This window comes from Lemur catta, chromosome 1 (genome assembly GCF_020740605.2).
Source record: "Lemur catta isolate mLemCat1 chromosome 1, mLemCat1.pri, whole genome shotgun sequence".
NCBI classification, from domain to species: Eukaryota; Metazoa; Chordata; class Mammalia; order Primates; family Lemuridae; genus Lemur; species Lemur catta.
Window position 1 is genome coordinate 95,921,228 of NC_059128.1, and position 18,984 is coordinate 95,940,211.

At 39.1% G+C, this 18,984-nt stretch overlaps 1 protein-coding gene across 1 annotated transcript in view; it reads right to left on the reverse strand.

Moving 5' to 3' along the window:
* DENND4A (DENN domain containing 4A) overlaps positions 1-15,921 on the reverse strand; it is a 145,066-nt gene extending 129,145 nt beyond the window's left edge. The window contains exon 1 of the mRNA XM_045541179.1: positions 15,692-15,921. The gene's annotated coding sequence lies outside the window, so the exon portion shown is untranslated. The remainder of the gene's footprint in view (positions 1-15,691) is intronic.
* Between the last annotated feature and the right edge of the window lie 3,063 nt (positions 15,922-18,984).

Here is an 18,984-nt window from a genome sequence, read left to right on the forward strand (position 1 = left end):
CCGCCCAGCTCGGCGCGTGGTTGGAGCCGCTGCTGCTCCTCCACCGAGGGCGCTCAGATTCTCCGGGAATCCCCCTGAAGTGTTAGCGACCGCCTATAGTAGGTTTCGGTCCCAAGGTAGGTAAACAGGGAATTTAGGGGGTTTCTCCGAAAAGTATGTTAATAAAATACCTATTGTTGACTGAAGAGGTGTCGATTACTGTGGATTAATTGGATATGGCCTATTTGAACCTAACTATGGCTCCACCATTAATGGCTGTTGGCAAATGAGGATAATAAAGGTTGATTACTTCTGCAGAGCCGGTCATCGGATGAAATTCTGTAGTACATGTGTAGTGCTTAGCATAGTCCCTGAAAGTACTCAATAATTTTTTTTTTTTTTTCTTGAGAGGGTCTTGCTCTGTTGCCGGGGCTAGAGTGCAGCGGCATTATCATAGCTCACTGCAACCTCAAACTCCTGGGTTCAAGTGATCCTGTGATCCTCCGACCTCAGTCTCCTCAGTAGCTGCGACTACAAGGGAATGATACCACGCCACACCTTGCTAATTTTTTTGTTATTGTACAAATGAAGGTCTCCCTATTGCCCAGCCTGGGTCTTGAACTCCTGGCCTCAAATGATCCTCTTGCCTAGGCCTCACAAAGTGCTAGGATCACAGGCGTTAGCCACCACTCCAGGCCATAAATTTCAGATATTACTCCATGGACAAATGAAGGAAGAAGTAGGACCCTGAAAATCCCTCAGGTTTCAAGTCAGCTTTCCTAAATTGAACAGAATAAGCATTCATCCCTTTTACTAACCAATTTTACAGCTTTATTTCCTACCTCCAATTCTTCCATTGTATGTAGTCAGTCAACAAACATTCATTGAAACTCAAGCGGGAGGGGGCACAGTGGTAAGGGAAACAAAGAGTCTGCCTTCAGGGAGCTGCAGTTTAGTGGGAGAAGAGGTGCAATAAGCAAACACTTCACATTTTGAGGGGAAACATGCTATAAAGGTTATGAAAAGAATTCTGGGATAGCAAATATCAGGATGGTTTTAAAAACCAGAGTGGGGACCGGGCGCGGTGGCTCACGCCTGTAATCCTAGCACTCTGGGAGGCCGAGGCGGGCGGATCGTTTGAGCTCAGGAGTTCGAGACCAGCCTGAGCAAGATCAAGACCCTGTCTCTACTAAAAGAAAAAAATAGGAAGAAATTAGCTGGACAACTAAAAATATGTATATATATAAAATTAGCCAGGCGTGGTGGCGCATGCCTGTAGTCCCAGCTACTTGGGAGGCTGAGGCAGGAGGATCACTTGAGCCCAGGAGTTTGAGGTTGCTGTGAGCTAGGCTGACGCCACGGCACACTCACTCTAGGCCGGGCAACAGAGCGAGATTCTGTCTCAAAAAAAAAAAAAACAAACCCAGAGTGGGCCGGGCAAGATGGTGCAGGCCTGTAATCGTAGCACTTTGGGAGGTCTAGGCAGGAGGATCACTTCAGGCCAGCAGTTCGAGACCAGCCTAGGCCAAATAATGAGACTCTCATCTCTTAAAAAAAATTAAAATTTAGCCAGGCCTGGTGTTGAGGGCAGGATTGCCTGAGCCTAGGAGTTTGAGGCTACATTGAGCTACGATGATGCCATTGCACTCTAGCGCTGGTGATAGAGCAAGACCCTGTCTCCAAAAAAAAAAAAAGAAAAAAAGAAAAAACCCAGAGAACCAGAGTGGTCAGGGAAGGCCCATTTAAAGGGTAAGAAGGAGCCAGTAATGTGAGAAAGACTTGGGTGGTGAATTGTTTAAGGCAGAGGGAAAGGCTATGCAAAGGAAGCTTTTCAGAAGGAAAGAAACTTGTCTACTGGAACTGAGTAGAATCCATGGTGCTGGGGGAAATCTACTGTGCATGGAGGAGCCTAGCAGGGAACTGGAAAGGGAGTGAAGGCCCAGTCCTGCAGGGCCTAGGAAGACATAGAAACAAGATTGGGTTTTGTTCTAATTGCACGTAGAAGCCATTGAAGAGTTATAAGTAGGGAATGATTTTGTGAGAGCAATGGAGTTGGGAACAGTGATGTTTGCAGTATGATCATATTTATATTTCAGGCAATATATGGATGAAAGAACTGAATTTAAAGTAAAAACACAAATCTGGGGTTGAGCCTCTTCAACACTAAGTTGGCCAAATTATATATTCTTTAAGAATAATTTCCTTATTGTTAAAAATATGCAAGTATCACAAAACAAGTCTAGAAAACACAATTTTCACTGAAAATTGTTAATGTAATTTGTTTCTAAGTATTTCGTATGTCAAGTTAGTATCATGTATAGTTGCCTGATCAATGCTATTTGAAGAGTATATTTATTCTTTTCTTATTGATTGCAGTCATTGTTAGTCAATTTTGCCCAGTGTACTACTAGGAAAAGGATTATAGACTACTGTAAGTGTGTAATTTTTCATGCTATAATTCCAAATTTATTTTAATGTGCTCAGCTTTGTATTTTCTAATAAAAGTTGCTGAGTATCAAGACTATTTTATTTTGGTAAAATATACATAACACAAAATTGGCCATTTTAATCATTTTTAAGCATATAGTTCAATGGCGTTAAGTACATTCACATTGTTTTACAACCATCACCACTGCTCATCTCCAGAACTTTTTCATCATCCCAAACTGAAACTCTGTACCCATTAAATAATAACTCCCCACTCTCCCCTATTTCTAGCCCCTGATAACTACTATACTTCTTTCTGAGATATAAATTTGTAAAGGTATCTGGTGAGTTTTTCCTCCCACCCCCAAAAACCAGTACATGGACTTGATGATCAGTAGGGTTGTTTGCCCCAGTTGAAGAGTTCAATGGACCATACTATATAGGTTTAGAGGATAGGCATGGTGGCTCATGTACAAGCTCATGCCTGTAATCCCAACACTTTGGGAGGCTGAGGCAGGAGAAACACTTAAGACCAGGAGTTCGAGACCAACCCGAGCAACAAAGCAAGACCCCATCTCTATAAAAAAACAAAAACAGAAACAAAAACAAAAAAAACTAGCCATGCATGGTTACACATACATGTAGTCAGGGCTACTTGGGAGGCTAAGACAGGACGATTGCTTGAGCCCAGGATTTTGAGGCTGCAGTGAGATATGATTGTGCCAATTCACTCTAGCCTGGGTGACAGAGCAAGACTCTATCTCTAAAACATAAAAAATTTTAAAAGTTTATAAACTGCCATCCAAGAAGTAAGGGTTAGTGTAAGTTTTTACCCCAGATGGCTACACATAATACGAATGAAGAGTACTAATATAGGACCAATTAATTTGTAGTACAAAAAAACTGTGTTTTATAACCATAAAATGTCTGGTCTTGTAAATGTATGCTACAAAATAACCCATACAACAACCTGTCCCTCATTTTATGTACAACTACTCTAAATGCCTATCTCATTAATGCTATTACTTTTCATTAAAAAATAAACTATTCCAACTCTGGGTAAATTTAATTTTAAAAATCACTCTTGGCCAGTGGGGTGGCTCATGCCTGTAATCCCAGCACTTTGGAAGTCCGAGGCAGGAGGATTGCTTGAGGATTGAACTCCTCAAGACCAGACTGGGCAACATACCCAGATCCTGTGTCTAAAAAAATTTTTTTTTAAATTAGCCAGCATAGTCCTAGCTACTCAGGAGGCTGAGGCAGGAGGATCCCTTCAGCCCAGGAGTTTGAGGCTGCAGTGAGCTCTGATGACTCCACTGCACTCTAATCTTGAAAAAAAAAATCACTCTTCAGTAAAGAATGGATTGGAAAAGGGCAAGAGAGAAGAAAACAAGTTTTTGCCACATCTCTTTTTTTTTTTTTTTGAGACATAGTTTCACTCTGTTGCCTGGGCTAGAGTGCCATGGTGTCAGCCTAGCTCACAGCAACCTCAAACTCCTGGGCTCAGGTGATCCTCCTGCCTCAGCCTCCCAAGTAGCCAAGTAGCTAGGTCTACAGGTGCGCACCACCACACCCAGCTGATTTTTTGTTTCTATGTTTAGTTGCCTAGCTAATTTTTCCTATTTTTCAGTAGAGACGGGGGTCTCGTTCTTGCTCTTGCTGGTCTGTAACTCCTGACCTAAAGCAATGCTCCCGCCTTGGCCTCCCAGAGTGCTAGGATTACAGGCATGAGCCACCTCGCCCGGCCTGCCACATTTCAAATAACCAAGCATTCCATGAAGTGATGCAGTTCAAAAGATCAAGATTTTGACCCCTAAATACTTTGATTCAGTAACTTTTTTTTCAAGGACATCCTAGATGCAGCACTTTAACTCCATTAAACAAAAAGCTAAATCTCTTTACCAGGCTGGACCCTTCCTTCCCACTGACAATGTCGTCCACAGTGCTTTTTGTTTAGAGGTGGGGGTCTCCCTCTTTTGCCCCGGCTGGAGTGCAGTGGCATTATCATAGCTGAGACTACAAGCACATGCTCATATGCCCAGCTAATTTTTTAGAGATGGGACCTCACTATGTTGCCCAGGCTGATCTTGAACTCTTGGCCTCGAGCAATCCTCCCACCTCAGCTTCCCAAATAGATGGGATTACAGGTGCAAGTCACCACACCTGGCTCATCCACAGTGTTTTCATCCCCAATGTGAAGGTATGGCTATAGGCCAGTCAGTGATCGCAAGAGAGGAATTATAGTATGAAGAAGCACAAGGAAACTTTTGGGGGTGTTGGATATGTTCATTATCTTGATTGTGGTGATGGGTTTACAGGTGTAATACATATATCAAACTTATCAGGTGGCACACTTTAAATATGTGTAATCCACTGTATGTCAATGATACCTCTATAAAGCTGTAAAAGCTTTTTTTAAAGTCTGTTTGGGAACCGCCTATTCTTTCGCCACTGAACACAGACCTAGCCTTCCATTGGTTTCAATTGTTGCTAGACCTATCAGGTCAACTTCTTGAGAAGTAGCTTGGTGTATCAAAATATTTAACTAGCAACAAAAAAAACACTCTTTTAGTTAGTAAAAAAAAAAAAAAGAAAAAAAACCCACAAATATTTTCATCTACATTAGAGTACCAATTAAAATATTATAGACATGTAGTTGCAAGCATAGCTTACAGAATGGGATTCTAAAAAGTTTCAAAAGTTGAAAAGGTTTCTTTTAAATCAGAGAAAATAGCTTCTGAAAGAATGATATTAAAAAGCAGTAGAAAACTAACAGGCAGTATTTGTGTAATCAGGAAGTATCTTGAAGTATCTCAGAGCCCCTAACGGTCATATCAGGAATCCTCTCAACATCCCAGGCATATGTCACTATAGTCACAGTTAAACAAACTTAAACCCTAAATGTGATTTGAGCAAGGAATTCTAACAGTGTAAACATGAAACGGAAATCTTTGGATTATAAATTCTGGCCCTGTGCCATTTTTGAAATTATGTCATCTTTTACGTGTAGAGTTCTAGCTTGCTATTTCTTAGACATTATTTTAAAACACTGTGGTTCGAATGATGAATGAAGGAAACCCATGAAACCATAACCGTTTAAAGCACTGTAAGCTCAAGCTGTTGTACAGCCTAATCCTCTCCACCTGTTAAATTTATGTACCTTAATTGCCATACCAGAAGTTTCCCACCATCTTCAAATTAAAGTCTGGAGCCTGTATAAAGCAGTCCTTAATATCTACACTACAGGGCTTCCTTATGGATGAGAAAACCTTCTACCGGGGATTATGGTCTAATAGAAACTACTGGATGTGTCCCAAAGCAGAACACATATTGACAAATTGTATTCTTTGTGAAACAGTGTTTGAGTGAAATTCCAATGTATTTAATCTACAAACTGAAATTTATTAGCAATATGGTCAAATTAGCAATTTATTTCCTAAAAACACAAATCTGATGAAATCCTTTTTGAAAGACAAATTATCTGAACAACTTTCAAGAATAAGAGTAAGAAATGTCATGTTAGAAATGACATTTTCTAAGCTCGGTGCTTGAGAGGAGTAGACGGGGCCAGGAGGGCTCCAGCAGTCTAAGCCACTGCTGTCTCTGCCCTTTTCATGGCCATCTGAGGAGTCATAGCTTTGACTCCGCACTCTCTCCTAGCTTGGAAAATTATCACTTGTCAACATTTTCCTCAAATTAATAATTTTACCTCTTTCAACAGTTCCTTATAAATTCAATGTTTACTTTTAAAATCATTTGCAAAGGAAAGTTCTTTTTAGTTATTTATTTAGAGACAGAGTCTCACTCCGTTGCCCTGACTAGAGTGCTGTGGCATCATCATAGCTCACAGCAACCTCAGACTCCTGGGCTCGAGCGATCCTCCTGCCTCAGCCTCCCGAGTAGCTGGGACTACAGGCGCTCGCCACTACGACTAATTTTTTAGTTGCCCAGCTAATTTCTTTCTATTTTTAGTAGAGACGGGGTCTCGCTCTTGCTCAGGCTGGTCTCGAACTCCTGACCTCGAGCGATCCTCCCGCCTCGGCCTCCCAGAGTGCTAGGATTACAGGCGTGAGCCACCGCGCCCAGCCAAAAAGTTATTTTTAAATAGGATGTCTTTTTAACTGGCATTGTCCACCAAGTGTGCCTCTGATTTGCTTTAAGTGTTAAGACAATATTTCACAACTTTTAACAAATTCACTTCAGTCAGCATTTATATAAAAACACTGTGCTGGGTACAGAAGGAAAACAACAGCAGATAAGTGCACATTAAAGGCAAAGGCATGTTCCCAGGCATATAATTTTAATAAAAGTCAATCTATGACAAGTTCTACACTAGACGGATAAACTGGTTGCTGTGAGAGCCCAGGGGAGGTGAGTGATTAATATGCATTGAGAGGATCGAAGGTGACAAAATAGACAAAAAAGATGGCATTTGAACCAATCCTGAGAGAACCTAGACTTCCTGTGAAAGGTGAGGACATCATTGGGGCATGGCCTTGAGGGCTGAGAGCGGCACAAGGCAGGAAAAGCTTTAACTCTGCATCTTTATAACAGATGTAACAAATGAAAGAGATGCTCATAAATTGTGCCAACACTTTGACACTTTGACTCTCTCCTTGGGAGTGGCCAAAGGTTCAAATAATTTGGAAGGATGGATATCTGTGCTGACTTGCAGGAAATATGAGTCAGCTTTTCTCATGCACTCAGCGCTGTTGTTACAGCTAGGATATTTGTGAAACACGAAGCTGAACAAATTAAACACTTTTTATTGATTGGCCCAGACATGCATCCTGCAAGGGTAGACAACAGGAACACCCTGTTTATTGTCAGGGCTTAAGGAACCCTGCCAGCAAGGGGAAACGCCTGCCATTGAAAAGAATAAACTTTAAAAAACAAAACCCTCCTGTTTTCTATATAATCACTCAGAATAGGAGACCTACACATCTTTAGTCCATACTGCCCTCCTACGCTTTGGGATTGTATATTTAACTGCCTCCAAGATAGCTCAGACCCAGGTATACCTGAAACTCAACATTTTCAAAGGTGATCTTTACCCCAAACCTGTTACTCCTATATTCTCTAATTACTTGAATAGTACTCACCATGCACATAGTCACAAAAGTCAAAACCTGTGAGTCATCAACTCCACCTTTTCCTTTATTCCTCGACACTTAATCAATCATGAAAACCAATTGATATCACCTCCTTAACATCAATAGTATCCTTCCTCACCTTTCCATCTCTATTCCCACTGACCTAGTCAAACACACAGCTTTCTTTTTTTTTTACTTGAAATTTTGCAGCGGTCATCTAATTGGATTTCTTATCTCCTGTCTTCCATCCACCCATCCCTGTGTTGCCAGGCAGATTCTTCCTAAAGAAATATGATTAGTCTAGGGCATCATTTGAGGTCACCAGCTTCCTCCTCTCCTTTCTTTTGTATTGTTGGTGGAAAGTTCATCAATGTCCAGTCCTGATACTACCTAAGATGTCAGGGCACTAGGGCCTATGCCTTTCTCTTCCCATCCCCTCTCCAGTGTGGCAAAGAAAGTCTCTCATTTGGAACACTTTCAGGCTATCAACACAAGGCTCTTAATTGGGAAAAAGCATTTAAGTCTCTGCTGCCCATAAAAGCACCTTGTTCTCCTTTCCCACATATGTGCATACAGACAAAGAAATGGATCAGTTAGTTACATCGAGCTAATTAGATCAGAGGCGAGGTTAATCCAGAAGGGAGAAACTCTAACAATTGACTTATTCAAGATTTGGAGAATAATAGATTTTTAATAATAAAGATTCAAATTTAAAACAAAAAAAGATCTCCAAAGCCTCTTGCAAGGTGGTTATCCTGTTAACTAATCCCTGAAAGCTATTTTAGGCTCTCTAGTGTCAGCATCACTTCATTATCTCCTAGAAATGGATATCCTTCCTCTGCATTTTCCATTTATAACCCTGCACAGTTTTGTACTTGGTTGTAATTATTTCAACAGCATCTTTAATAAGCATCACCCCATTGATTTAATAGAATTTAGATGTTGTAGTAATAACTTACAGAGTTTAAAATTACATTAAAAGAGAAACAGGAGTTAAATTGAGATGGGGCTATCTTTTATTTGAATATATTAGAACTGAAATAGAAGAAAGGCTTTTCCAGATGACAGGACAGGGCAGTGCAAACTGCTGCCCCCATGCAGTGCTGTCTGGAAGGTAATGGATGGTGCAATTGAAGAAAGGAGATCCATGGAATCCTTCATGTCAGGCTGAACAGAGTATGTAATGATACAGGTCATTTTTAACTACCTATAGACTAAAAGGGAATGGGGAATTGATATTATAAAAAAAAGACAAAAACCATATTCTTCCATATCAAATTCTTCTGATGATCACATAAAGTAAGACTCTGTTTACTACAAGGCCAGGGCCAAAAGTTGAAATACTAGAGGTAATGAAAATGGTCATTGGTTGCAAAGGAAAATCTCAAGGGTGGAGTTCAGGTAACTTGTAGGGCAATTGGACAAGGGGAGGGCTAAATGGATTGGGTCATAGAAAATTGAGGTGAGGCAGGCAATTAGAAAAATTGATGTAAAATTTATCATCTGACCCACAACATAATGGCTTTATGAGAATGACACTTTTACAAGTTGATTTCATGTTTCTCTGATGCAGAGCATAGAATTTTTGAGCAGGATTGAACCTCGGAGATCATCTAGTGACCATTTGATTTTCAGGCCTGATACACCTGTAATCATAGCATTTTGGGAGGCCAGGGTGGGAGAATTGTTTGAGTCCAGGAGTTCGAGGCTGCAGTGAGCTGTGATCATGCTACTGCATTCCAGCCTGGGCAACAGAACAAGACCACATCAATAAAAGGAAGGAAGGAAGGAAGGAAGGAAGGAAGGAAGGAAGGAAGGAAGGAAGGAAGGGAGGGAGGGAGGGAGGGAGGGAGGGAGGGGAAAGGAGAAGAGAAGAGAAGAGAAACGAAAGAAAGGAGGGAGGGAGGGAAGGAAAGAAAGAAGGAAGGGAGGGAGGGAGGAAGGAAAGAAAAGAAAAAAGAAAGGTGGAATGAATTTTCCCAAATCATATGGCTAGACTGGACCGGAGCCCTGGCCTCACAATTCCTAGGCCAATAGGCTTCCACCAAACCACACTGCCTTGTGGATTTCAAAAAAAAAAGTTAAACTTTAAATGCCATGTGCCTAGGCATAGAATTCACTCCTTCAATCTACCAGTATTTTACTTTGTAATGTTATACACAATGCACTCTGCTAGGTGCTATAGAAAAGATTTCAACACTAAAAGATTTATTTTGCAAGACTAGGTTTCTATTTTGCAAGACTAAAAATTGAATGCTATCTAATTATCAGGGAAATGCACATGCCTTTTTGGTGGCTGATAAGCTAGCAAGAAGTAAGTCTTGGTGTACTACAATATTAGGAATATTTAAAAACTTTCACCAAAAGATGGGCTTCATTCAGATTCTCTATTGTATCACCCAATCCATCAGATGGGCAAACATTAAGTAGTCTGACAATACTGAGGGTTGGTGAGGATGTGGAAAAATTGGAACTCTCCAGCTCTACTGGTGGGATGTGAAACAGACACTCTTCTGAACTCTTTTGGAAAGCAGTTTGGAAATATTTTAGTAACATTAAAAATGCATATGTGTATGTGTGTATGGCTATATATTAGATGTCGTGGTGTGTCACCTGGAGTCTCCCTCTCCAGGACTGAAGCATTGGTTCTTTTGGATGCTAGGAGTGTAGACAGCCAATATCTTTTAGCTGAGTCCCTCTCTAGGACTCTCCAAAAAGAGAGCTACTTGTCCAGGGTCACACCCTCTTTTGGGGTGCAGTTGTATCCAGGAATTGTCAAGGCAGGTATACACAGGCCTGATTCCCTTGCTCCAACCAATTTGAACTAACTCTCAAGGAGTTAGCTAGATTGGCTAGATCCCCAGACAGTGTGGGATCAGCTGAGGCCTTTGTTGCCACTTCATTGTAGCCCGACTTCTCCCTCTGCCCAATCCTGCTTCCTTCACTTCCCTAAAGATGCTGATCCTGGGACATTCCCCAATAAACATCCTGAACACAAATCTATGCCTGAAAGTCTACTTCCCAGGCAATCCGACCTGTGATAATACATGCATGTATGTATGTACAGGATCTGAATGTAAAATTATTTCTCATTGTGAGTATTGGCCATAAAAGCTTGAAAACCCCTGCACCTAAAGAAACTCTTGCACATATGTACCAGGAGACACTACTAGGATATTCACTGATTAATGGTTCATTGTAATGATGAGCAGACAAAAACTAAATGCCTGGCAATAAAAGAACCATTTTATAGTGGTGCAATGGAATACCATACAATAATGAAAATTAGTGAAATCTGACATCTACCAACACAGATAAATCTTTAAAACATAAGGCTACCTACTAACTTCAGGATAGTGGCTACTATCCTGGAGAAAGAGAAAGGGAAAAAGGATGAAGTTGGAGCTTCAGCTATATAGCATTGTATTGTTTTGTTCTTTTTCTAAATCTAAGCAAATATGGCAAAATTATAAGACTTGTCAAATTTGTATGGGTACATGGGTTTCTTTTTCTAAACTTTTCTGTATGTTTAAAATGTTTTAAAATTACATTTTGTTCAGTGAATTATTATTGCAGAAAATCTACAAACAAAAACAAAGTATTTTTTATCTTTCTATCAGGAAGCAGTGAAATGGCAGTTAACAAGGCCACTTCCCCTTTTACAAGAAACTTGGTCAAAATTTAATGGCTCATGTAATATAGACATTTCATTTATAACTATTTGGCTGATTTATTGCATATTTTTTTCCTTCCACTGTTTTTATTACTACTAAGTCCATGTAATGAGAATAATACTGGAATATTATAGGAGTTCATCAAATGTTCTACAGACATTCTCTAGTTACGTAGCAATTAAGTATGAGGGAATACAGTTCCCTATGTGCAAGTGGAAAACACAATCTTTATCATTTTCTATCAGTTTTCATAAAGATTTTTGTGTGATTTTTTTAAAGTTGGGTTTATTGAGGTAAACTTTACATACAGTAAAATTCACTCCTTTAAAATAGAGTTTGGTGGATTTTGGCAAATGTAGAATCAAGATAGAGAACATTTCCATCAATCCCAAAATTTCCCTCATGACTTTTTGTAGCCAATCCCCCTGTCCTAGCCCTTGACAACCACTGATTGGATTTTTATTCCCATAATATTACTTTGTATAGGATAACAAGTAAATATATAATAATTATAGTATATATTGACTTTTGAGGTTTTTTTCCCACTTAGGGTGGGCTTTTTATTTATTTTGTTATTTACTTATTTTTTTTTAGGTGTGGGTCTTGCACTGTCACACAGGCTAGAGCCCAGTGGTGCAATCATAGCTCACTGCAGCCTTGAATTCCTAGGCTAAAGCTGTCTTCCTGTCTCAGCCTCCTGAGTTGCTAGGATTACAGGCCTGAGCCACGGCTACTGGCTTAGCATGGGCTTTTGAGATTCGCCCACGTTGCATGGTGTATGTATCAGTAGTCTGTTCCTTTTCATTGTTGAGTAATATTGTATGAATGCACCACAGTTTGTTTACTCATTCTTCAGCTGAGGGACATTTAGAAGGGTTTCAAGTTTTTGGTGATTATGAATAAAGCCTCCATAAACATTTGCACACAGGTTTTCGTGTGGACGTATGCTACCTTCATTTTCCTTGTAAATACCTAGGAAAAGGGCTTTCTGGGTCTTATGATAAGAGTTTATTTAACTTTATAAGAACTGTCAAACTGTTTCTTAAAGTGGTTGTACCATTTTACATTCCCACAGTATGTAGTACAAGAGTTCTAGTTACTATACTTGGTATTGTCGGGTTTTAGTTTATCTGGTTGCTTGGATTATTGTATGTTTAACAAAAATTCTTTTAACCATTCTAATTGTCATACAATGATATATCATTGTAGTTTTAATTTATGTTTCCCTGATGAGTAATGATGTTGAGTAAGCTTTCATAAAGTTTTATTTTTATTTATTTATTTATTTTTTTTTTGAGACAGAGTCTCACTCTATTGCCCGGGCTAGAGTGAGTGCCGGGGCATCAGCCTAGCTCACAGCAACCTCAAACTCCTGGGCTTAAGGGATCCTTCTGCCTCAGCCTCCCGAGTAGCTGGGACTACAGGCATGCGCCACCATGCCCGGCTAATTTTTTCTATATATATTTTTAGATGGCCAGATAATTTCTTTCTATTTTTTTAGTAGAGACAGGGTCTCACTCAGGCTGGTCTCGAACTCCTGACCTCGAGCGATCCACCCACCTCGGCCTCCCAGAGTGCTAGGATTAAAGGCGTGAGCCACTGCGCCCGGCCAGCTTTCATAAAGTTTTAAACAAGAAAATCTGTCAAAGATTGAATTAGTATTAAATCATCTTTCCTACCCCGAAAATTATAGAGGAAGGATTCTCTAAACTTCCTAGCTCTAAAACTGTTGTACTCTTCAAAGCCAAAAAGGAAATATTAAGAAAAAAACATAAGGCCAGTGTAGTGGCTCACACCTATAATCCTAGCACTTTGGAAGGCTGAGGCGAGAGGATCACTTGAGGTCAGGAGTTTAAGACCAGACTGGCCAACATAGTGAGACTCCATCTCTACAAAAAATATAAAAATTAGCTGGGTGTGGCAGCGCATACCCATGGTGCCAGCTACTTGGGAGGCTGAGGCAAGAGGATCACTTGAGCCCAGGCATTCAAGGTTGCAGTAAGCTTTGAGGATGCCACTGCACTCTACTTTGGGCAACAGAGTGAGACCCTGTCTCAAAAAAAAAAAAAAAAAAGGCTCATGCCTGTAGTCCTAGCACTCTGGGAGGCTGAGGCAGGTGGACTGTTTGAGCTCAGGAGTTCCAGACCAGCCTGAGCAAGAGCAAGACCCCGTCTCTACTAAAAATAGAAAGAAATTATATGGACATCTAAAAATATATATATATAAAAAATTAGCCGGGCATGGTGGCCCATGCCTGTAGTCCCAGCTATTCGGGAGGCTGAGGCAGAAGGATTGCTTGAGCCCAGGAGTTTGAGGTTGCTGTGAGCTAGGGTGATGCCACGGCACTGTAGCCCAGGTAACAGAGTGAGACTTTGTCTCAAAAAAAAAAAAAAAAAGAGAAGAAGAAAGAAAAAGCAGAAAACAATAGGGGTATTTAGTTGACTATGTATGTAGGGTCATTTTGATTTAATAGTGGCTTCACATTAGGGATGATGGGTTAAAAGGATAGGGAATGAGAAAAGGCAGTACAAAGATCCTTATCATTACATTCCTATGCCTATTACCTTTTGTATCATATGGGTCACCTAGAGTCCAAATGAAACTGGCCAAGTTGAAAATCAGTAGAGGTTAGTATTATAATCCAAAAACATATGTAAGGAATAGATCTAAGGAAGAAACTAAAAAAAGTAAGCAGAATAAAAGTACAGCCAGTAGTATAACTATAAATTAGGGTAAGAAGTGGTTGCAGCTTTGGGAAAGTTCCCCTCTGGATTGTTTACTTGGCCCTTTATTTTACTTAGGTTTGGTTTTATTGTTCTACAGAACATGTGCAGAGTTTAACATGTTGCCTATGTAAATTTAATATGACCTACAAAATCTAATGCAAAAGCTTTATTAATACTTCAACTAATGCACATATTTAAGGAAAAGCAGAATTTTAGAATGTTAGTAAGTCCTATGGCTAAAAACAATCAATATAAAACAAATCTTCATACCTAAAGAACACAGTCTATTTATAAGGCACTACCATAATGCAAAATAGACTCTAACTGATGATGTGTAGGGGTTTCCAAAGCAACAGGGGAGTTGAAACAAGCACATTTGGGGGTTAGAGTCTATTAGAAATAACTGCAGATGAACATTTTGGGAAGAATTGATAATGCCCACCTCAGTCCTTGAAACTAAGAAATTAATAGAATTTTAATAACTGGACCAGAAGCTGATATAGGTAAAAAAGAATCCCATCTAAACGGCACATAGCCATGCTGCTAGCTAGAGTGAGTCAAAAGATATCTCCCAAAAGATTTTGCTCTTGTGCTGGGCATGGTGGCATGAGCCTGCAGTCCCAGCCACCCAGGCGGCTGAGGCGGGAGCATTGCTTAAGACCAGGAGTTCAAATCCATCCTGGACAACATAGTGAGACCCTCTAAAAAAAAAAAAAAAAAAAAGACTTTTTGCTCTTGTCACTACTACCACTTTGAATTGAGAGAAAAAGATGTATGTGATTGAGTGCACTGTCTATGAAACAAGGTTTTTTCCCCAGATGTTAAGCAGCCATAGAGTAAGATCTGTCATTTTCCAGAACGGAATACAAAAGATACTGTTGATACATGCTATGTTTGTGAAGCAAATGTGCCTTCCTTCTAAAATTTCAGAGGGAAAAAATGTGTGCCTTTACCTAATGATTATTATCTTACAGTTCCTGGGAAATATCATATCTGGGGCCTAAGAAACCTCATTCAATATTTTTCTTTTTGGCCTAATTTCCTTGAAATGGGAAGGTATGAAGCTAATTTTTTTCAAGAACTGTGCAAATGCTTCTGAGAAACTTTTGTAATGTCCTTTAAAAGAAAAAAAATCTGTAACTTCAGAGGGAATAGGAAAGGGAATTTCTGCCTAAGGTGAGTGGGAGGTCTGGACATGAGGTAGCTCATGGAAGGACTGTTCTTTGTTTTGTTTCATTTTGGTTTTTTGTTTCATTTTCTGTCTTTTTCACAACTGAGAAGCTCTTGAGATATTAGCAAATCCTAGTCCAGATTCGGGGATGCTGGGGGGAAAATCCTGACCCTTTTTTTTAAATTAACCAACTCCCTTCCACTCCAAGCACAACTCCAACTACATCTTAACCATTCCCCCCTTTTGTGTATTTTATAATCATGGCTATAATTGTTTAAAGGACTTCTCAGATCTTACATTACCTATCATTACCTTACATTACCTATCATTCATTTTGTGAATAGTCATCCCAGTTCTTAATTACACAGCTTATAACAATCTATGTATTTGAATAGGATGATTGCTAATTCTCACCATTATCAAAAACATTCAGGTGTCTATACATACACAAGTAGGCATTTACAAAGGAAATTCCACAGACATATTCCCTTTCCTCAATCAGCCAATAATAACCTCACCCAAAATAATTAGTTTATACGATAGATTTTTGTCTCCCATTTTTATCCCTAAACCCCATCGCAAACCCTGAAACCTCAAAAGGAATTGCACAGGACTACATACCTTAGTGGTACTTGAAAAATGATGATCAACTGTTGTTGTTTCATTAGTCTTCATAATTCTCATATTATTAAGATGACGATCATTTATTTAGATGATTACTTGTCCTTAATACAGTTATCTCTGCAGGAGCCAACCACCTTAATCCTTAGTAAAAACAGGGCTTATTCAGGGTAGAAGCTCAGAGAACTTAATGTTTTTTGTTTTAAAAATCAGTTATCTACTAAAGGACCTTCAAGTGAAAGTTAAAAGGAGTACTCTTTCTCCTAATCTCTCTCTCTCTTTTTTTTTTTTTTTTTTTGCTGTCTTCTCCGGTTTACAACAGACTCAGCTATGTTACAACCACACAACAAGGTTTTGCAACAGAATGGCCTTGAAATAGAATACTGCCCCGGTGAAAACTTAGGCAATCAAAATGGAATAAATGAAACCATGCCTGCTAGACTTCATGTGTTGCTTCTTACAAGGAAAACTATGGCTTTTTCAGGAGAATGTTACACTTTAAGTGACCATATGCCTTCTTTATGTCAAAGAATTCTCAATTGCTGTAACATTCAGTCATAGCAATGCAAATAAGGCATAACCCTATTATCTAAAGTGTTGTGTTAGTCATTAAAATGCAGCTTCAGAAAATATGTGTGTGCTATTACTTGGTAACTACCATAGTGTTTCTCATTTCTCTTAAAAATGGTAAAATCATTGGGAGCACATTAAACCCTTTAAAAATTTACTGTATATGTCTGCATACTTGAACTACATCAGCAAATGAATTAAACAGCTGTAATAGTGCTCTGAAACCAAAGCCTGTTTCTCAAAAATGTGTTACTCTGGTTTTTTTTGTGTTGAGTGGGTGTTTGTGGTTTCTTCTTTGTTTTTTTTGTTTTTTTGTTTTTTTTTTTTTGCAAGAGGTCTCATTACTCAGGCTACAGATGACTTCCTTGGGTTTCAAAGTGTTTCTTTCCCCTCAATTTTGATTCTGCTATGAAATTGAAATGATAAATAGCAACATGTGGGCCACCCTGATACACTGAAAGTTCTCCTTAGGCTACACATGGCTCATGATAACTGTGTCAAATGCTGTCATTGGAACTGCTTATCTGACCATCTCAAAATATTTTGTAAACCCAGTGTATCCACTCAAAGCCAGCCTAATGAGAGTAATTTTTTCACAATTTCTCCATTCCTACACACATAAGATCATCTTTAACGTGGAAAGTTGAAGAAGGATTTTTTTTAAGTTTTTTTTTTTTTCTTTTTGCAGTAGTTGTGGGTAGATTGCCAGGGTTCTTATAAATGTCACAAGACAGTGGCCAACAGTTCAGTAACAGGGATTTCCTAACCACACAGAAGCATGTTCAGCCAATCGTCAGTCTCATAGTCTATTAAACAGTTTTAATTGTGTGACTCGGGGTACTATTTTAAGACAATTAGGTAAAACCAAAGTCTCATAATAGGCACAATTCTAGGGCAGTATATGATGCCGGTTTCCATTGGTCTTTTCATTTTTCTATACAAGTTTCTTGGGTCCTTGGCTGGTTTACTTTAGGTGACCTTGGCATTGGTTGAATTTTTCTATAAATTGAGAGTTTTATTAAATAGTTTAATGGAAACTCATACACTGAAGCAGCTGTGATCAACGCACTAAAATGCTTTCTCATACAGCACATGGTGCTATATAGCACATGAAGGGGTTATATGAAATTGCCTTCACTTAATCTATTTTGTTTCATAGTTAGTGAAAAGTAATTGTTCACCTATGTAACAGGACCAAAGGATGGCATAAGTTGGCCCTGAAAAGTGAAGAATCTCTTGCATTTGTGGCAGTGTCTACATGACACAAAGAAAAATGGAGATTTGGTATGTGATCAGTTTCAGTTATTTTGAGAAATGGGAAAAATTAGCCTGGCCTTTGTGGTCTAAATTATTTGGTTTGGGTTAGACTGTTTGGGTTTGACTCTGTACATTTTTTAAAAATACCATTGCTCAAAAAAAATGTGGCAATATGTCCCATGTTGCTGATTCTCATCAGAAAAAGAAAGCAAGGGAAAGCAGCTATTGCAGGCTTCAGCAAGAATAAGGAATCAAGCATATTCCTCTTAAATGCATTACAAAGCAAATGTAGTCATTCAATTTGCAAGAGAGAATAATCCATCACACACTATGATTTCCATTCTGTTTTTCACAGATTGAGGAAAAACTTTATTTGGAACTTTATCTTCATTTTAAAGCCTATTCATAAAAAGGAGCCGGAATTCGACTCTTGTAAAAGCTCACTATGATTCTTTGGCTAAAAGTTTCTCGGTTTAGCCTTAGACTTATGATTCAGATTATTCTCGGTCTGCTGGCTTGGTTGGGAAAACCAAGCACCCTGTACAACTCTGAATTAGAAGTCTCAAAAAAAAAACCCACTACTTTTCTTAATTACATGTATTTTATAAAGAGATTACACCATCTAAAATTAGATCTATGATGGCAAAACATCTGGATGAAAAGCGAAAAATTCAGGGACTCAGTTTGCTGTTTCAGACATACAAATTCGATCACCTTTTTGATCCTTAGTCGCCACATGTTCTGCAGTTGTATAAGATACACAAAACTAAAGTACATTAAAATGTATTTGAATGTGATATGTATGAGTTTTTAATTTGCTCCATGTTAGCAATCTAAAAATAGAAATGCTGTTCATTTTTAAATAATGAGGTTTTGTGCATAATCTTTCAAGAATCAGAACTGAGTTTACTTTTTCTTGAGTAAAGTTTGCTCTTGGCCAACAGACTGTCAGAGGAGAACCTATTGTACTAATACTTTTACCCAGTCTGACAATCTTTGTTTTTTTCTTTAAAAAATTATTTTGAGCTGGGCATGGTGGCTGGCACCTGTAATCCCAGCTACTAGGGAGGCTGAGATGGGAGAATTGCTTGAGCCCAGGAGTCCAAGGCTGCCATGAGGTATGATCCTGACACTGCACTGCAGGCTGAGTGACAGAGCAAGACCCTGTCTCTAGTAAAATTAATTAATTAATTAAATGAAAAAAGAAAAAGAAAATAATTTGACACAGTAAAAATAATTTTTGGCATATGCACGGGGTCAAAGCACTGCTACAATCAAGATATGGATGGAACACATTCCCCCCAAATTCCCTTGTGCTACCTACCCCTTTGTGATCAAACCATCACCCACCCTTAACCCCAGGCAACCACTGATCTATTTCCATTTCTAAGTTTTACCTTTTCTAGATTGTCATAAAAATGGAATTATGCAATATATAGTCTTTTGAGTCTGGCTTCTTCAACTTA